The 19804-nt window shown below is 48.2% G+C and overlaps 1 non-coding gene across 1 annotated transcript; it reads right to left on the bottom strand.

Annotated features, from left to right (window-relative positions):
- Positions 1-882: 882 nt before the first annotated feature.
- TRNASTOP-UCA (transfer RNA opal suppressor (anticodon UCA)) lies at positions 883-969 on the bottom strand. The gene has a single exon. It is a non-coding gene; the product is annotated as a tRNA-Sec (tRNA).
- Between the last annotated feature and the right edge of the window lie 18835 nt (positions 970-19804).

Here is a 19804-nt window from a genome sequence, read left to right as displayed (position 1 = left end):
GGTCTCAGGGCTCCCTGTGCCCTTCCCTTCTCCTAGGCCTTCAGCTGGAGTGACTCATTCCATGTAAAGAAAGCACAGTCACTCTGGCTTAGATCCTCAGGGGTGCCTACCTACTTAACTCCGGATGGCACTGTGCCCCTCCAAAAGCACACAGGAACGCTGGAGATCTGATAATTCACTCAGTATTCTGTAATTCACCAGGCAGAACTGCCCTTCCTGCCTGTGGGGCCGGGAGATAATGTGAAAATACCCTGTTATTCACCAGGCAGAATTGCCCTCCCTGCCTGTGGGGCTGGGAGATAATGTGAAATTGCCCTTCCAATCCTCGCTGTCCCCTGCGGTGGGGCTGGCTGGGGTCTCATCCTAACTAGAGGCTCCACAAATCATCAACTGGAGAGTTGTTGCAACAGGATATCACAAAATAAATGCCTTCTGCTTGAAGAATATGTTTTTTAGCTTGACGCTAACCTTTATTTTTCGTGGGGCTGGGTGACATTATTAGCACCCGTGCTTGCTGCTGAAGTGAAGCATCTTTGTTGCAGCGTGGGTGGGAGATGGGTTATCGTCAATATGGAGCAGATCTAGAGAATGACTTCTGTTATTTACTTCTTTTCTGTTCTTGTAGGACATGTGACACAGTTTAACAAAGATCTGCTTAGCTGAAAAATCCAATTAAAACGTGAATTGTCCTTCGGCTGTGCCTGGCACGCTGCCATTGCAGCAGTCCAGTGCAGTGGGAATAAAGTGGAAGAAGAGAAAACGAAACGTGCGGTGACACTTGGGGACAGCGCGGCGAGCATTGCCCTTTTCCCTGAGGACGGCCGGGCTCGGCACTGCCGGGACAAAAGGGATGGGCCGGGCAGGATCCCGGCCCGGCCGCCCCGCCCGAAAGGTGGAATTGAACCACTCTGTCGCTAGACAGCTGCAGGTTTGAAGCCTGCACCCCAGACCACTGAGGGTCATCCGGGCAATTTAGGGTATTCCTGTGACTCGTTATATGAATTCCCCCATCGTTTCTGCCCCAAGGTAATGGCGAGCGGTGTTTTCCCGAGGCACGGTCCCTCACCGTTTTCCCCATGCTAGCGCTGCCCTCAGGGAGCGCAGGGCGCAGCGGGGGCGCGAGGGGCGGCCGGGGCTGCCCCCGCTGCCATCCCAGCGGCCCGCGGGCGCTGATGCAAATCGGCGGGCGGTGATTGGCTGTCCCGCGGGGGGGCGGGGCCGGCCCGGCGGGTGAGTCACGGCGCTTCCCAGAAGGAGCGGGGCCGGCTCGGCGCTTCCCGCACCTCCGGGACCCTTTCAACATCGGACAGGGCAGCTTGTGCAACAGCGGGGGCGGCCCGGGCCCCGAGGTGTGCTGCGGGGAGACCAGGGCACGGGCTCCGTTCTTTTTCTTTTTTTTTTTTTTTTTTTTCTTTCCTTTCCTTTCCTTTTTTTGTTTTTTTCTTCCAGTGGCTAATGCCAGATACTCTGGAGGATGTGAATCTCCCATGAGATACATCTCAGAACAATAATATCCTCTGGGAGGAAATTCCTCCCTGGCCCCCAGCTGAGGATCAACTTATGCCCCGAAGTATGAGGATTGAAAACACTTGTAATTTTATCCCAGCGAGTGTAACTATACAGGCTATTTTCATAAACCCTTGAAGAATTACCCACTTATTTGCCTCGAGAGATTCCTCTGAAGCAGAGCCATTTCTGCAAATGCATGTGGTTTCCAATGATTTTTAATTAGATAATTCTTTTTGGGGTAAGCAACAAAAAACCCCACAGGCCCTTTCCCCCTCTTGCTCACCCTGGGGAAGCTTAGACTCAAAACTGGGACAGCAGCATCGCAGTAAAAGTGGTAGGGAACAGAAGCAGAGCCAGAGCCCGAAGCTGGGAGCAGTTTTGTGCATGTCAGCAAAAGAAAGCAGAAAGTATATGGTGGGGCAGCACCATTACCAGTCACACACAGGAATGCTGCTGGGCACAGCTTTGCTTTCAGTGCAGGGCTCCAAGTCATGGCTTACCCCCTTGGAGCTGAACCAGCCAGGTATGCCCTGGCCTGCTGACTCCCCAGACACACACGAGCCTATCTGAGGCCTTACTGTTTATAGTAAGCAACTTCTTCGGCACCTTAAATGTGTTTTTCTAAAAGTACCCCAACTCAGGAGCAGGGCTCTTATCAGAAGGAGATGGTTTGAGAGCTGCTTCTGTGCCTGCCAGTATAGGGCAGAATTTTTTCTTTGTTCCCTTGGTTTGTAGGAATCACATTCCTCAGTACATTCCTATCTCTTTACCTGGTACTTATTCCAATAGCAGGTGGCGCAATTTAACAAGTGTCTTTTGTGCATAAAAATGCACGGGGTGAGGATCTGGGGGTGTGCAGGGGAGGAGGTGGAGGGAAGTTAGTCATGGGGAGGAAGAGAGGAAGAGGTTAGCACGGGGGCTGAGGAAATCAGGTGTCCGCAGCTCTCCCTCAGGCTTCCAGCCAGGCCCATCCTGACGTGTGCCGGAAGAGGCGCGTCAGCCCAGAGATATGCTCCTGTCAGCCCGTCGGCATGTGAGCCTGCTCCCCATCCAGGCCGGGCAAGAAGGGCTGCCAGGGGTCGGAGCAGACATTCCCAGCTCTGTGCTTTGTGCTCGAGCCTCGGCTTTGACACCACTTTCACTTTCTCTTTGCTTTCCTCTCTAGCATCAACCTTATCTGGGTCTCTTTCCAGCAGCACTTCATGGGAAGGCTTCTTAGTGTGAGAATGCTGCTCTCCTCTTCTCTCTCTTGCAGCCTCCAGCATTTTTAAACAGGGATGTCTTTCTCTCATGTCTTATGATCTGTCTCCCTGTACTTTCCAGAAAAAGACTATGCCAAACACTCAAGTCCATATTAAAAATAATAGCCAGCCAAAATAACTCCAACCAAGTAACCAGACGATCCATCAGAAATGCCAGCTCCTAAAACTTGCCTTATTCTGCAGTAAAGGGAGATGCAGAGATGAGGAAGGCAGTAGTTGCTAAAGATGAAGCAGTGGAGGAAGGTGCCTGAGAGGGTCAGCAGCAGCATAGGAAATGATGCTGGACCCCAGAGTTGTTGGGGAAGCAGTAACAAAGCAGTTGTGAGCATTTTCTCCATCTCAACCAGGATGTTGGTCTGCCTAGGTTCAGCTCTGCCTCTGGAGCGGAAGCTGTGCTAGCCACCGACTTCCCCAGCAAGGGTTGAAAATAACATCTCCAGGAGCTCTGTGTGTCTGGGTTTTAGAGGCCTTTGGCACCCCTGCCCAGAAGGGACTGTGCATGCCTTGCTGTGCCTGGCAGAGGCGCCATTCTCCCTCTGTGAGGGATGGGGGCATCAGGGGCAATAGGCAATAGTTGGTGCAGTTACTGCAGCTGCTGCTCCCTGTGCCTGCAAGGGCCCAGCCCTGACCAGCAACTGGAGAACAGACCTGGCTGCTGGCTGCAGGTAATGCTCATCTCAAAACTTCTGATTAGATTATAAGCCTACAAGACAGGCCAGTTGGTAGCTCCTAGGATTTCTGAAAGTGTATAAATAAGTGTAGAGAACTGTTGATTTGAAAGGCTTCTCAGCATCTGATTTGCCTTCAAACATTTCTTGGAAATCTGTAAGCATTCAGCTTCATCTTTAGACCAAGTGTCTTTGAAAATCTGACCCTTTGCTATTAAAAGTATAGAACAAATTCAGTTTATCAGCTTAATGATGGAAAAGCTTGCTCTCCTCAATAATGCTCCTAATTAAAGCATTTCAGAGTGTCTTTGGACCTGATTCTTTACCTTATGCAGAGAGCTACACTGTGCCAAATGGGTGCAGAGCACTGCCAATTTAGGTTTGATTCAATGCCCATTCAAGTTAATAGAAATCCTCCCACAGAAATCGATGGGATTTGGTTCAGGCCCCAAAGTCAATGGGAAATTCTGATTTGGCAGTACTTCATGCTTGCACTGCACCAGGATAAGCAAATATTCAAGTACAAAGCCTTGGAGAATTTGGAAGGGCTATTGTAAGGGGCTGACCATAGCCTAGGCTATTTAAGCAATTCACAATGCCTAGGACTGTCTGACAAAGAAGCTTTGAAACAAATCACTCTGAACTTTTCCTGTTCATTTTTTATAGCACTCCTACAACTTAGCAATACACTTTTTATTTTTGTGTTGGGTTTTTTTTCCTGTCCTAGGCTGACAGAACATAAAAGCATCTCCAATGCTTTGCTCTTACTACTTCTTTTAACCACCAGAGCCTGATTTGTGTCAGAAATGATAAGCTTAGATCCCTACAGTATTAAAATAATTATTTGGGGTAAGGTGGAGGATGAAGAGGGCTGTTATTCTTAGCAGCAGCAGTGAAATTTCAGCAGCTGATGACGTCAGTGCTAAAATGTCAGTGTGAAACAGGCTGGAACAAATTAAGAGTGTGGTGTCGTCACTGTGAGAGCCACGCTGCCCTCCAGAGGGACTGTTGTTGGATGCTGCAGATGCAGTTCAGGAGATGGGGGGACAGAGGCTTGTGGGAGCTTCTCAGAAACTTACAAAAAAAGCAGCAACAAGCATCTCAGCACCAGAAAGGTCAAAGAAGATGCTATTTGAACGTTTCTGCCCACCTCAAAGCGTGAGCTCACAGTGAGGGAAGGGCCACTTCTACAAACCAGATTCCAGGAACTAGAACAGAAAAAAAAAAAAGACAAAAGCCAAAATAAAATTGTCCATCTTCTACTCACTTAACAAACTGAGCTAACTCTGCCCTGATGACACTGCTGTGACTCAAACTGAAGGGAAATTCAGCCTGAGATGACTTTTGCCATGATGTGCTGCTTAAAAGAGGGCAGTGTGCTTGGAGTAGGGGTGATCCTGAGGCATTTTATTACTTAACTGTGCTATTGCATTTGAAGAATGCCTTCAGGCTATCCAAAAATGCTGAACTCAAGGTGCAGAAAGCTTTAATCAAAATGGGGTAAAATTACAAATGCATTCATGCTTGTCCTTAAAGAGCCCAGTCTTGCACATTTCTTGGCTGGTCTCAGGTGGTGTTGTTAGACCCGACCCTATCAGCTCAGGGCATGGATCCTCGTTTAGAGATGGTATCTCAGGGGGCCTGATAACTTGGGGTCTTGAGGCCAGCATCTCCTTGGTCCGGCACTTGAACTGCCTTGTCTGCAGGGGCTGTTGGTCTGTGGGATGTCCTGCTTTGGGGGGCTGACAGGGAGGATTGGGACCATCCTGGCTCCCTTCATGGAGACCCACAGTATTTTGTAGGAAGTATGGGAAAAGTCAATATTCCATGGATTAGTGTTTGTAGGAAACTAGTCCTGGTAACAAAACTGTTGTGTGTTGTTTCACTCCTTTTTAGAGCTGCCAGTCTCGTAGTCGCAGGGATGGATGTGGTTAGAGCAGGCAGAGCCATCAAGACATGTGCTTATCTATCAATCATACCAGCTGTTTCTGGCATGCAGCAACTGACTGACCACAGTAAGGAAAGCAGGATGTAATCAGTTAGCAGAGCTCTCCTTTCTCAGCAAGGACGATAAGGATTGTTGGCAAACCCACAGAGAGTTACGGGAATAGAGGAATTGCTGTGCTGAAGTCACTTCCTATCACTTGGGAGTCCCTGTGCTCAGAGCATTGTGTTTGCTTTCCTAGTATGGGTCTCGTTGGTTGTCTGCATTAGTTCAGACATAGAAGTGCACTCAGCCTGTCCCAGCACACAGAATCCCACTTGGGGAGATTGCCAATGCAGTCTTTTATCTACTTCTGTGGGAAGGATTCAGACTGACTGTGAGCAAACAGAGCGATTCTTTACATATCTTTTCACCAGTAAAACACCTTGCTGCAGAGATTTTTACAAAAACAGGCATGACTTAATCAATTCTGGGAAGAGGCATATGCCAACAGAAACACTCTTTTGCCAACACAAACTGTGCTGCCACCAGAGGAGTGTCAGCAATCCCACTCTTGCCAGTGTGGGTACTCCGCTCCACTGATTAGGTGCGGTACAGGTGGACAGCGCAGGAGGTTCCCAGCCGGTGAGGTCAGCGCTGAGGTGAGCCCCTGCTCCCTCATCTCAAGAGGGAGTGGTGGCCATTTCACTGCACCTGTGTCAACAGAGAATTTATAGAAACTGGAGGTGAGCTCTGGAATGTGCAGCTGGTTGGTGTTGCAGTCTGTAGATGAGAAAGTTGTCCCTGTGCTGTATCTGTGGTCAGCACAGATCTGGTGATACCTTGGGGGTTTCTGGTGTCTTCTCTGAGGTCATGACAGCCAACTCAGAGAGGACTCACACTGCAGCCCTGTGTGCAACTAGTGCTTATCACTGAGGTTAAGAGAATGCCATTAGATCAAAGCTCCCTTACCAGGGATGCTGGAGAGCCTGGACAGGCAGATACAATGCCAAAAAGCATTGTGTCACCACAATGCCAGAGTTTCGGGTCTAAAAATGTGACTGGCAAAAGCAGGGGAAGCAAAAGGTTGAGTGCTACCTGCACTGCATCCTGTTTAGCCCAGATTTGCTAGAGCTTTGGGGATATAGGAATCAAATGTCTACAGAAGGAAAAAAAGACATACTTTTCCTAGATTTATTGGGAGGGATGTGTATGTGGAATTGAGATTTACTACAAATCCCCTGTAGACAGTATTTGAGACGGAATGACTTTGTTCAGGATGTGTTTGTAAATATATGTCTATATTTTTAAGACTTACCACTGTAAGAGACCCAAGATGATCTGTGATTTCTGCAATCTCATCAGAGAGCAAGTGAGTGATTCCATGCGGTGGAGACATACAGCCCCATGACTCACAGCCCTGAGTCACAGCATTGGGACACTTCAGCATTCAGAACACTAGTAGTGACAGAAATCAGGATGATGAGCAAGCAGCTGTTACTCATTCTCAGCTGGACACTATAAGCATGTTTGTACCAGTCAGTGTGGCTCTGGCTCTTCTTTGCTTCCTCCTGCAGACCTGCAGTCATCTGGATAGCACAGTGACATGGCTCACTTAACATTTGCCTCTGGGCAAGGGATGATCAAGTCTAGTCTCTGGCTCCCAAAGTGTCCTGCTTGACTCTATTAGGCTCACCACGGAGTTATCATGGCAATTTTCACTTCAGATTACTTCTTTCATCTCTGGAGATCAGCTCAGGTTACAAACACAAACACATTGATCATCACACAGAGTTAAAAAGTCTACCCCTCTTTTCAGCTAGGGGGGGCTGAGGCACTAAGCAGGTAGGCAGCTTGCTCTCAGTGACAGGAGGTTTGTCGCAGAAACAGGACAAAACCGCAAGAGCCTTAAACTGCCTCCTAATCTCTGACAACTGAACCATATGCTCCATTGCATTCATCACTTCCTCATGAGGTGGCAGTTTGGATGAGAACAAGTGCCCAGGAAGTCACCCTGTTTATCCTCTCTCGGCCTCTTAATGCCTGTGGAACTTTTTTATTGAATTCTTTTAATGGCCATCAGCTTTGGTGTGGGAAATGATTCCGAGAGACAAAGACTCGGTTGTGTGTGTGCACGTGCGTGTGTGGTAGGGAGAGGGGAAGAATAAAAAATCCATTTCCAGATGGTTGAAAGGATGCATAGCACTTTGCTATTGGCAAAAACAACCTCTTTCATTTTCAGGATGTGTAAGTCACAGGATTGCAGCTGGAAAAGAATTAGTAGAGAGGGAGGCAGTGGGGTAAAAATAAGAATGCTTAATGAAAAATTACCTAGCCCATATATGAAAAACCAAGTGCTTCATTTTTATATAATTGGGGGTGGCGGGGGGGGGGGGGGGGGAGGAATGTACTTGCTTAGGAGGATCTGTGTAAAGCAGGTCCAAATATGTATCATCTCATTTTCTTCTTAGCTTCTTTGCTTTGCATTCCCAACTGTAGCCTCACAGGAAATTCAGTCCCTGGCAAGCTTCAGTTCCAGACAGGAAACATTCTGAGGAATTTCTTCCATGCAGGTACTATTTTTGCTTGGAGGGATAACATGGTGGAGGATATTTACCATGGCTGGATTTAACTAGCAGGATATTATTCATGTTGATGGAGTTGCTGGGAGTGATCTGTGTCTGCAGCCACCAGCATGCCATGTTTAAACAAATCGTGCTGCTCTGCTTGCCTGTGGGAAGATTTGCATTAGATCTGGGCCAGATTCTCCTTCCTCCAACAGCAGCATGGCCCAGCTTATGTCAAAGATATTTGCTGATGTCAGGAAATATCAGGATCGGGCCCGTGCAGCAGGTTTTTATCACACTACAAACTTGGTCTTAAGCTATTTGCACGTACAGATACTTGCAAGCAGGCATTTGGATAGTAGCAACTGGAGTGATGGGAGGCTTGTGTGTGTGTGTGGAGATGAAGGAAGGCCTTTGCTCTTGCCTTTGCTCTCTGAGGGGACCAGACACTGAGAAAAGGGAATTCTGGCAGCACATGGCCTTTCAGATGAGTGGGAGGTGCTGAATGTGGCCAGCTGAGACACAAGCCTCCTGCACTCCTTGGGATGCTTTCCTACTTTTCACTGCAAGCTCTCTGAAGGCCTCTGCATTGCTTCTTAGTCCAGAGGAGTCTAAAAAACAAGTGTGATACATCCTGCAGCCACTCATCACTGAACAGTGATGTGGTGGGTTGAACAGTTCTTGAAGAACGCGAGAACAACATCCCTTTCTTATCAAAACACATGAGTGCTTTCAAGTCTTTAATGCAGTTCTCAGGATACAAAGCGTGAAGAGAAGAGTGATCAGTCTGAATCACTGTCTCCCAAGAGAAACGTGAGGGTTTGAAGTACGAGGCTGGGAACAATCCTGTGCTGGCAAGGAAATGGACTGCATGACCCATCTCAGAGATCTATGATTCACTGCAAATGCAGAGAATGAGCACAAAATGTGTAGTAACTTGTAGTGGTACCTTGCCTGCTATTACAGTGCAGCCTCCAGCCAGAGACAACCCAAACAAATTCACAGGTGTTCTCTGGGAACAGGCCTTTTCTGTGGGGAGCCATGAAAGACAGCAGGAATGCCTTCAAAGCCTTAAAGGTCTCTGTGCCACCATGCCAAGCAGTGGAAATGTAACTGTGTGTGCACTGCTGAAACATGAATTTTTTTAAGATTGTTATTTTGGTTTCTGAGGCAGGAAGCACAAGTGTATGTCCTCTCTTTTAATGCTATGGGGAGAAGAAAAGATTCAGACTCCCCTGCAGTGTTGGTGAAAATGCAGCTTTGGCCTTTAGTGCCCTTTGTTACATAAATACAAGTAGAGTAGACATATTAATCACCCTGCCAATGAGGGAGGAACAGAGCAGCAACCTCAAATGCCACCCACTCCCCATTCTAGCTCCCATTTGATGTTGCTATTTTAAGCCACACATTATTTCCTGCTGTGATTTTATTTTTTTTACCCAGCTTCTAATTCTGGCTCTGAGGTAAGCTGTGACATACATACCCCTCCTCTCCCCCTCCCCGCCTTCCTCCTCCCCCTGCACCCACGTCCTCTTTATTGCTGTCTTTCAGAAATTTTCTCTCTCGTAAGCAGCCGGGTCCCAAAGGTTAGCTATTGACTGCCCACAAAAAAATATGAAGAGGATAGTCTTCTTCCTGCTTTTGGATTTAAGTACAAACAATATTTGAGGTCATGATTTACAGGGCAGACTGCTTTAAGAGTGCTATTCCCCTGCTCCCTTCTTCTCAGGGAGTTTAGTGCTGTTGAGAGGATACCTGGCTGGGAAGGAAGGCTGCTGCCCAGCAGCTGATGATGGGCCACAGCTGGTGAAGCCATCTGGTGAAGGGTTGTACACCAGTGGCACGTGCTCTGTGGAATAGAGGAGACAGGACAGAGCTCAACTACTCAACAAGGGCTCTGCCACCTGAGCTTGCTTCTGTGTAAAGGCAATCAGCAGACTTCTAACCCCTAAGAAACTGGTTGCCAGTTTCCCCCACTGGCAACTGCCTCATGTTGCCTGTGCCAGAGTGCAGCTTCTTTCTGTCTGATCTGCTGCAGCCACGTGTCTGCTGTGGCTTTCAGCTGCCACCACCTCAGCCCTGAGGAAGGCTGTAACTGCATCAGGGCAGAGGAAGAATGGAGCCTGCACTCCCAGGCTTGGTGCACCAGGCAGCAGTGGCTCTTCCCTGGTGTGTGAGCATGGCTGAGCACAGATAAGAGCTCTGCCAAGGTAAGTTTGAGCCCTAGGAGGAAATCTGAGGCTGCTTCTGTACCGCAGTTGAGGAACATTACAGGTTTATCCTCTTCTATTCCCACTCACCCCTTCCCTCCCTGCCAAGCAACCCATCCTGAAAATCTCCTCTGACTAGATGTTTGCTGCTGCAGACAAATCCTCCTAGCACAAGAGCAGGCTGGGTGGCAGCACACTGCTGGCAAAACCCCAGGCCTTGCTTCTACTTCCAGGGAAGCAGAGGTCTGGGCTGCCCTCAGCCAGTCCTGATGTATACATTTCACACAAACAATCTCACGCCTTTCCCTTCCTGTGAGTTGCTTTTGGAGCTGCTGCATGTGGCTCTTGTCTGCCTGGTGTGAGCAGTAGCGGTAGGAAATCCCAGGCTGGGCATCTACATGTTCTTTGTCCTCCCCTTTCCCAGACAGAGATTCCAGTTATGTCCCTCCTGAGGTTCCTGGAGAGTAGGAAAGGCAGAGAGGGAGAAGCACTTTGCCAAGTGGTTTAATGTTAGTCATGGCCACTGAAAGTCTTTGCTGTGCTCTCACCAGAACTGTTATTTTTATTTTCACAGTTGTATTTCCATGTGGGTCTGCAGAAAGGGCTGGGGAGTCACATCCCTTCCCAAGAGCAGGCCACACGCTGACTTTGCACACTTTTCCACTGGTTTAAAGCAGTGAGGAGCACTGGGCTATCGCAGGGCACACCACAGCCCTCTCATCCTTGCTGCAAAGAACTTGCAATTGAATTGAGCAAGCTAATTTCCAGTGGATGGGAGGGTGGGAAGGAGGGAAAAAGCCAGGCTCGAGAACTGAAGTGATCACACCAGAATTAAATGACTGTTTTTCCAGCATACTATGTCCCCATGGGCAACTGTTTAAAAAGTTCTGGCAGAGTAACTTGTCCCACAACAGCACTGCTGGAGAGTTTCCCCCTGGAGAGGGGGAGAAAAAGGACCTCAAAAAGGACTGGAATAAATTGGCTTTACAGAAAATGACCCTGCTCTGGGGTGTCACACCCAGCACTGCGCAGCAGGAGCCAGCCAGCAGCTGACAGGCGTCTGGTGTCCTGTGCTGGATGAGGACAGCTCTCCAAGGACCAGTGTCCACATGGCAGCCAGTACTGCCATCCTTGCTGGCACAGACTCGCAGCATCTTGCTGGGGGTCTGTGTGGTGCAGGGAAGAGCTGACTGGGCACAGGGGCTCACAGAGGGAGAAGAATTCAGTTCACACTGGGTGTCGCCTGCTTGCCGGGACCATCTGCCAGAGGCCAGTGCTGGTACAGGCCCTGCTGGTCACTTGAACAATAGGAATACTGGGAAAGAGCTTGTGGTTTACAGATAAAATGGCTGTGGGGTAGGGGCAGCTTAGGGGCACTGGTGCAATAGGCCATATGTGTTATGGCACTCGAGGTATGTGATAAATAACCCATTTCTGAGTTTGGCCAGGCTGAGAGTTGCATAAACAACAACATCACCACCACAGAAATCAAAAAGCCTGAACAATCCTCAATATCCACAATCTGGCGTCTGCGAATGGCACAAGATGGCAGAGATTTCATGCCCTGTGGACTAGCTGTTACCCCAAAATCTTCCTTTCCTTGCAAAGCTGGTCTTTATGATCAGCGTTGCTGTATGCTTCCTGGCATGGCAGCACCCTGAGAGGCCCAGCTCACTGGAGATGCATCTGGCAGGTACCCTGACTGCCTGGAGAGCTCCCTTACTACTGCCACTGTTCCCTGGCCTTACAGCTCAGACAGAGCTGGGTGAAGAACTTTCTTCTCAGTGAAGAAAGGTGGCTCTGGAAGACATTCCGTGCAAGCTCTGATGAGATCTGCCCCTCCCAGGGCCATTCAGATGGGCTTGCTCCTTTTTCTCATTCCGCACACGGTTTAAAAGACTGTTTGTAAACACCAGTCTCTGCCTCTGGGGCTCTGGGCAGAAGGCCAGGGAGGGATCTAAGAGACAGCAGACAGTTTTAAGAGGCAGTGGCGTCCGACTGCTGGGGTGGAGAGGACACGCCTTGCAGTTAATAGCAGTGGTGGCAGGAGTCACCTACGGTACCAGCAGGTCCCAACACTATTTCATGGCTCCCTGAGGCTGAGCTCGGGTTTTACTGAAATGACCCCTTCACGTGCCAAGGTAAATTCTGCATCTCTCAAGCCAGCTCTGCTGGAATCAGTGAGGAGTTAAGCTGTGTTTCCTCAAGTGTACGTACGAGATCAGGGCCCTGTGATGACAAACACCACAGTGCACATGTGTTTGCATTTGGCACAGCACAAGTTAAATATTTACTCTGTTCAACCTCTCCTTTCCTTAGATTGCTCCAGAGAGCTTGGCCACATAGATGGACTGGGGCACTCCCATCTAATTGGGCAGTCAAGCGCCTGCTGTGGCATAGCACCTGCTCACTGAACACAAGACAGTGACCTACAGTCTGAGATGCTGGCAGGGGGTCTGCCCAAGCCTCCCTGTCTCCCTTGGCTTTAGTCCTTTTGAAAATTGGTTAACAAGTGCCATTGTTTGTCATTGTGACGTTGTGGAGCAGTGACAAAGCTCTGCTGTTGAAGGGAGGCTAGAGCTGGTGAGAATTAGAGCTGTGCTCACCTCTCTCCATCATCTGCAGCACTTGGTAGGCAAGGGAGGCAAGGACAGGTCTTCACCCAAGTACAAGTCTGAGCCTGTTTGTATGTCCAAAATTGCTTCTGTCCACACACTTTACCAGCAGGCATGCTTATGCACAGATTTAGATGGAGCTGCAAAGCTCCTGAAAAGGTGAAAGCCAGTTCTGAGCAGAGTGGGTGGCACTAGGAGCCTGAGTACACACAGATATGGAAAACAGAACTACAGCTGGGAAGCAGCCAGTGGTCCAGACAGGCTGAGCATTGTCTGTAGGGTTGTTCTGTCTATACCTGAGCTCACACCTCACTGCACAGATGAAGCCTCTTTGCCTTGCATCCTGAAGGCCTGGAGCTGGGATGGCTCATTGTCCCCATGCAGGTACCTCTGCACTGGGCTCCCCAGGCTTCGCACTGTGTGTGACAGCTTGTAGCTGGGTCATGTGTTACACCTGTGCAAGGCACTCCTGTGGGAACATTGTGGGAGGTCAGGCCTGGCTGGTGGGGCTGAGGGAGGCAGAGAAAAGCTGGTGGCTCCTTTAAGGGAGGAAGCCAACAGGGCTGCAGAGAAGGCGCTCTGGAAGCTGTGTTTTTCTCTCAGCGCCTCAGGGGCTGGTTACTAAATTTGGTTACTGGGCTTAAATAATGCAGCGTGGCAGAGCCCACTGGGTTTGAACATTGTCATATCCACATAATCCTCTCCTAGGTGGCAGAGATCTCTTGTTCTCTGCCGCTGCTATCTGCACAGGAGCTTGAATGTGATGTGAAACATCATCTCAAATAATTATAACTAGCAGAGAAGAGCCAAAGCTGCAATGTCCCATCTATTTCCACTGTGCTCTGTCTATCTATGTAATTTCTAAGGTGCCAATCACCAAAGCATCCAAGCACTATCTAATCTGAATGTGAATTCCCTTGGTGCTCATGGACGCTTGAATCTTAGCATTTTGTGTGAGCCCATCTCTAGCAAGCATAGGGACAGAGCTGCATACTGTGAGCAAAAAAAACCTCCTATTGTTTCATGATTTACTGACCAGAATCCCATTTGGGTTGGAGGAGTCAGGACTTCATGGTCACCCCTGGCCTAGGGAGCGTTAAATCCCCTCTGTTATTTCAGCAGAAGGCAGAGCAGGTTCACCAAGGGAGGGCAGGGAGCCATTGTGTATTGCCTATCTTCCATGTCACACAGTGTGGAAGCAGGGGCAGATCTGTACAGCCTGCACACTCTGTACACCAAGGCTGCATCCAGCCTGGGGGCAAGAATGTCTTCTGCCAGCCCTCTCTGCAGATCCAAGGCTCCCCATGCAGGGACAGGGATAAGCACAAGACAGGAGCCAGTGACCTGCTTTGCAACACATCGGAGGAGGGGGAAGAAAATGATGCACCCAGTTGCTCTCTCATCTGACCTACTGCCTCACATTTCCTACAGACTTTGTGAAATAGATTAAAACCTGACAGAAGACCACCCATGGCTAACACATGAGTGCTAACAGTGGCCAAGGGACTCACTGTACTGAACATACTCACCTGGAGTGAAATGAGATTAAACCTTTCCTTCATGAGCAGGGAAAGGATATTTGTTCTTAGTGAGAACCTGTCAAGTTCAGGCAATGCCAGAGCAGTGCAATTACTTTCCATCCACTGGGCTACTCTTAGGTAAAAGATCTCTCTCAGTCTCTGCCTATAGTCTCCTTGATTCAACATGACACTTGACAGCAGGTTTTCATGGCAGAGGATACTTAGCAGTTATTAGGAGAGAGTCTTTCTGCTTGTAAGCATCACATTTCAGTCTCTACAAAAGTGCAGGTCCTCTCCACCCTCCCCCATTGATCAGCCCTATCCTCCTTACCCCACATCTGCTGGAGTATTGTTAGTGACAGTGAATAAATACATGTTAAATCTTTTTCCATTAGTCAGACATGTCAGAAATTAAAATGGCATTAGCTGTAATGCCTGCAGCAAATCTGCCTTCATCTGGGCCACTCGCCCGTGGTTGCCCAAGAGGCCAGGAACAACAGTACCAGCTTTGCTTTTCCTTCAATCCATCCATATTCTCTGCACACCCTTTTTACCCTTCTCCCTCCAGAAATACTAATGGCACCATCTGCTGCTGTTGCACTAACAAACTATCCTCGAGTCTCCCAGACATTATGTGTAGGAGAAGCCTCCAGGTTAAAACGTTTCATCCTCTCCAGTCACCTTAGACATGTCCTCTCCAGACGTGTATCTGAGATTTCTCAAGCCCCATTGTAGAAAGCAGATTATTTTTTTTCCCTTGCTAAGGCCACTTTGGAGTTGGCTGGCAGGAATCTAAGTGTATCGATAACTCGATTTTCCATCCATAGCCACAACTGCCTTTGCTCCTCAGCTAGACTTCACGTTTGACTCTAGGCCATGCCCACTCTGCCAGTTATCCCACTCCTACATTTCAAACCTTGTTTCTTCCTAGACATCCTGCCTTTCTTGCTTCTGCCTTCCCCTGTCTTGTTTCCCTGTGTCCTTCTCCTGACTACCCATCCTATCCCTTTCCTTCCCTACTTGCTTTTTCAGCCTCCCCTGCCTCCCCACCCCATGCATCTTCCTCAGTCAGAGCTGGACATCTCTGCACTGCCTGGTGTTTCAGGCAAATGGTTTGCATCTTCTCTGAGTTACCCAAGGCAGGAACTTGCTCTCCTTTGCTGCTATTCCTTCAGATATGTGGTATGGATCAGCCTGAAATCCAGAGCGTGAGGAAAAGAGCATGAGAGCTCACAGCCCATGTAGCTTCACAGGAGGACATCAGCTCAAAAGCTCTGCCATGAGGACCAACGAATAATGGTTGAGGGGAAGCTCGAGTTGAAAGATGCTGAAATGCTACAGCTATCAAACAAGCCAAAATATTTATAGCTGTGATTTGCAGGGTGGCTGATTGTGCAGGGTAGGGAAAAGCCTACGATTGCCTGCCATTAAGGAAGAGGAAAATTGCAAAACAAACATCCCCTTTGGATATTTAGTAGCACGCCCAGAAGATTAACATTGATTATATCTCCCTATTAAGAGGCAAGATACTACCCTGCTTTAATTAACAAGGTGGGTTCTCAATCCTCAATTGCCTCTTTGCAAGTATCAGGTGAAACATCAGGGCTGGTGTTCCCAGTGGCATGAAGCTAGACTCTTCTGGTTAGCAGGCTAATCCTGAGGCCCTGCTCTTCAAAGGTATTTAGGTTTCAGGCTGCTGATGTTATTTAGGTGCTTAAATCCTTTAAGGCTCCGGGCCTTGGGAGCTAAGAGGATGGCTACAAACTCCAGATTGCCTGGTTCAAGTCAAGTCTATGTAAGTCCTGATTGATAAATGTTACTGTTAGGTATCTCCATGATGTCAAATTTCTCCCTGAGGCTGGGTCATTCTGCAGTTGCCTGATGTAGCCTCTGTGTGCCTTTTTTTTTTCTCTGAACCAGGGGGTGATAGCCAGCATCAGTCCTCATAATGGCTTTGATGGACCTGTGTAGAACTCAGGTTGTTCTACAGCTATTAATTCATTCAGACAAGCAAGCCTGCTGCTTGATGGGTGCTTTGTTTCACTCGGGGGGTGGGGGAGAGAGCACAGGGGGAATTGGTGCCTTTCCCAGACTTGCACAATAGCAGGGCTGGAAATGGGCCCTGTGCAAATTCAATTACTCTGAGTTGCCAGCATTAACTGCTGGGCTGCCCACTTTATTGTAGCTAGGGAAGGAGGTGCAGAGAGCAAACTGGCTGCTGTGCTTTGGATGTGATGGAAATGCTGTCAGATTTTAGCAATTCAGTGACCTTTTCTTAACAGTTCCTGAAGTCACAGCTTTCCCAACACTTGGCAATTGGTAAGGGTTGTGCACAGGTAAAGACTTTTGTTTTGTGGTGCAAGATGTCTATGGAGACATGAGCAAGAGAGAGAGAGATGGAAGAGATTGCTTCCTCCACCAGCCTTCTGCTTAATTACCGCCTGAAGAATGACACTGAACTCAGATCCTTACTTCAGGTCAAAGGTTTCCCAGAGGGAACGCAGATATCTTAATGATGGAGTATACTCCTTCCCCAGACTTGCAACCAGCCCTTTGTTAATGGTAAGATCCTTCCCTCCCTCCCATTTCAGCACCTTTAATCTCTCTGGAGTCAAACTAAGCTCCTCAGATGTAGGAAAGCAAAGGGACCAGTTTTTCCTAGTGAATCTTTGAGCCATGAGAAATAACAGTAGTGATTCTCAGGCTTTTCCCATCACTTTAGACCAAAGGCACTCTGCCATCAACCTGGTGAGCTTCTGGGAGAAACCAGGCTGTGTCCTTTCTGCCTTGTGCATCTCATTAAAGAATAGTGGGCAGTTTGGCTGGAGATTCTTCATGCAGGATGCAGTCAGATCACACTCCTGCTACCTGGAGGCATAAAAAGCCTGAAGTGCTGTCAGCTTTTCTCGTGTTTTCTGGGTTGCTCTGCTTCTCCCAACAATTCAAGTCTGGAGTCCAGGGGCTCCCACTAGTCCAGTTCTCATAGCTCACAAATACAGTGGAGAAAAGCAAAGCTACAGGGCCTGCTCTTAAATTGTGAGATCTCAGACAAGGAGGAGTCCTGAGGTTCCAGAAGTGCATGGAAGATGCCAAAACTGGAGGAGAATTGAATGAGTGGGGCTGTGAGGATGACTTCTTGTAGAAAAGTTTTAGGCAAGGGTAGGGGCTTTGAATTGTGGGTGCTACAGGGATGCAGAGGACTCTGAATTGCAGAGGAAGAACTGAATGTTTTAAGAGTCATTAAAAAAGCATGCCAGGGTATTCCCATGTGTGCATTTTTGCTGCAGTTGGAGACAGAAGGGAGATTTCCTAATTGCCTTTCCAGTCTGGACCACTACAGGTACTGTGTGCAGAGCTGGCTCCTGGAGAGCTCTTTTGTGAGGATGCAGTGCAGCTGGCCAGCATCACTTAGTGGTTCTCATGTGTTGGTCAGTGGGGGCACAGAGACTGCCTGAGATGTGACTAAACACTGTGACTTTTGTCCTCACAATGGCCAAAACCAGAGAAATCTTGGTAGGTCTAGTGGGGCAGGCAATGGTGGAGGAAGGTGTGATGGTGGATGTTGTCTCTCACTGCTGTTGTGGGCAGGGAAAAAGCAGCCCTTGCCTTAAGGGTTCAGGTAAGGCTGCTGGGGAAAGCCATCCTGGGGGAAGATGCCAGCTCAATAAAGGGAGCTGGCATGAACAGAAATGCCTAAAGCTTTTTTATTATATACAAAAACCACCCAATGCCTTGCTCCCTGGGGAAGAGCTCCAAGATGGTTGTCAGTCTGGCTTGCCCCTGCCCTTTAATCTGAACATGCCCAAATGGGCCAGGGGCTTTATTTTTGTATTATTGCATTGTCTTCCTCCCACTCACTTGTGCTTTCCTCTCAGATGCCTGTGGCTGCTTTTGATACTTCTCTTCCCTGTTTTGGCCTCTCTGTTGGGCAAACTTTGTGGTTTGCCACCTTTTCTTACCCCTTTTTCTACATCTTTGATGGTACAAGAAAGCTTCTGGTTGTTTCTCTGTTTGCATTTTGCTCTCTCTAGGGTTGTGTGTGATGTGCTAAGACGAAAACATCTGAGTCCTTCTGAGTTCTGTCTAGCAGGGAATGCTCAGCAAGAGAGTGAAAAGCACAATGTGAGAAGGTTGTTCATTCCTTATATTTCTCAGCATCATAAAGACAAAAAATTTTCCTACTTGCTTCATGATGAGAGCTCTTGGTCCTATTTACTTTGTTCTTACATGGCATGCTTTATCTGGCAATTTCCAAGAATCTTGTCAGTGTTATTTATATAAATAAATAAATCTCATGTTGCTTCTGTGCAATATACATTTTCTCCATTTTGCAGTTTGGGGTGCCAAGGCAGTTAAAAACTAATTGGCTTATGAAGAAGTACAGAATAATCTGTCCTTAAGAAAGAGAATAAGAATTTCACAGTCCTTCCTTCTGTGCCTTCATTAATGGAATGTTCTCCGCCTCTAGTTAATAGGTAGTCTGGTTTTCCTTCAGGTCACAATCATAAAGAGATCCAATTGTCACTTTAAACATGTAATTAAAGTGCCTGCCTTTATAATGACCTTCACCAGAATGCACCAGCCACTGTGCAGGTGGGTAAAATGGTGCTATAGTGAAAACTATGAGGCTCAGAGAGATAAAGAAAAGTGACCAAGGATTTGAAAATGAAAACTCACCCTGTAATACAGAAATTTTGATTCTTACTGTTCTGAATCCTAGAGAATATTGTCTCCCCAGTTTTTTGGGGGAGGTGGTTTGTTCATTTTTTTTTCTTTATTTTGTGTAGAGTTTTTATTTTGTTTTGTTTGCTTGGTGCCATCACATCCTGTTGTGTGCATCTCCCAAATTTCCTAAAGTTTGTGGGGAGGAGGAGATACTGTCTAGGCAATCTACACACCTCTGGCTGTCATCATGAAGTGACAGAATTAGTGACAGGAGTGGGGTTTGTGTGGACTGGGTTGGCCAGCTCGGCTGTGTCCTGGCGCTTAAAGAATACAGATCCACCAAACTATTTTTTACTTTAATTAATTTATTTATTTACTGCCTTTCTAGTAAAGCGTGCTGTTGAAATAGGTTACCACCACTTTTCAGGAGTGGAAAAGAAGACACTTCAAATGGCAAAGAAGTCGGGAATGGCTGTGATTGTGTTATGTGTCTTTCCTGGAAAAATCCCTTTATGCGATAGGTGGCCTGAAGACACTGGTACACTTGGACTGCAGCTTTTCCAGTAACCCAGCAGGATTTGGTGGGTGGAGGAAGGGGAAGGAACTCAGCGAGCTGCGACAATGGGAAAATCTTGGCAGGGACCGCACACGCGTCTTGCAATCGGCCTCAATGTCCCAACTGTTACCAGAAGGGATTGCGTCGGGATGAGGAAAGCTCAGAACAGGGTGTGTGAAGGCAGCCACAAACCCGAGCCCGGCATCCGTGCGCTGGGCGGAGGAGGCGGCCGAGGCCACGCTCCCCGGGGCTCGGTGCCAGGGCCCGGCTGCGGCCACAGGGGCCTGGGCTCGTCCTTCCCGCGGGCC

The sequence above is a fragment of the Melospiza melodia genome, chromosome 3 (genome assembly GCF_035770615.1).
Source record: "Melospiza melodia melodia isolate bMelMel2 chromosome 3, bMelMel2.pri, whole genome shotgun sequence".
NCBI lineage: Eukaryota > Metazoa > Chordata > Aves > Passeriformes > Passerellidae > Melospiza > Melospiza melodia.
This window is presented reverse-complemented; position numbering and strand designations above follow the sequence as displayed.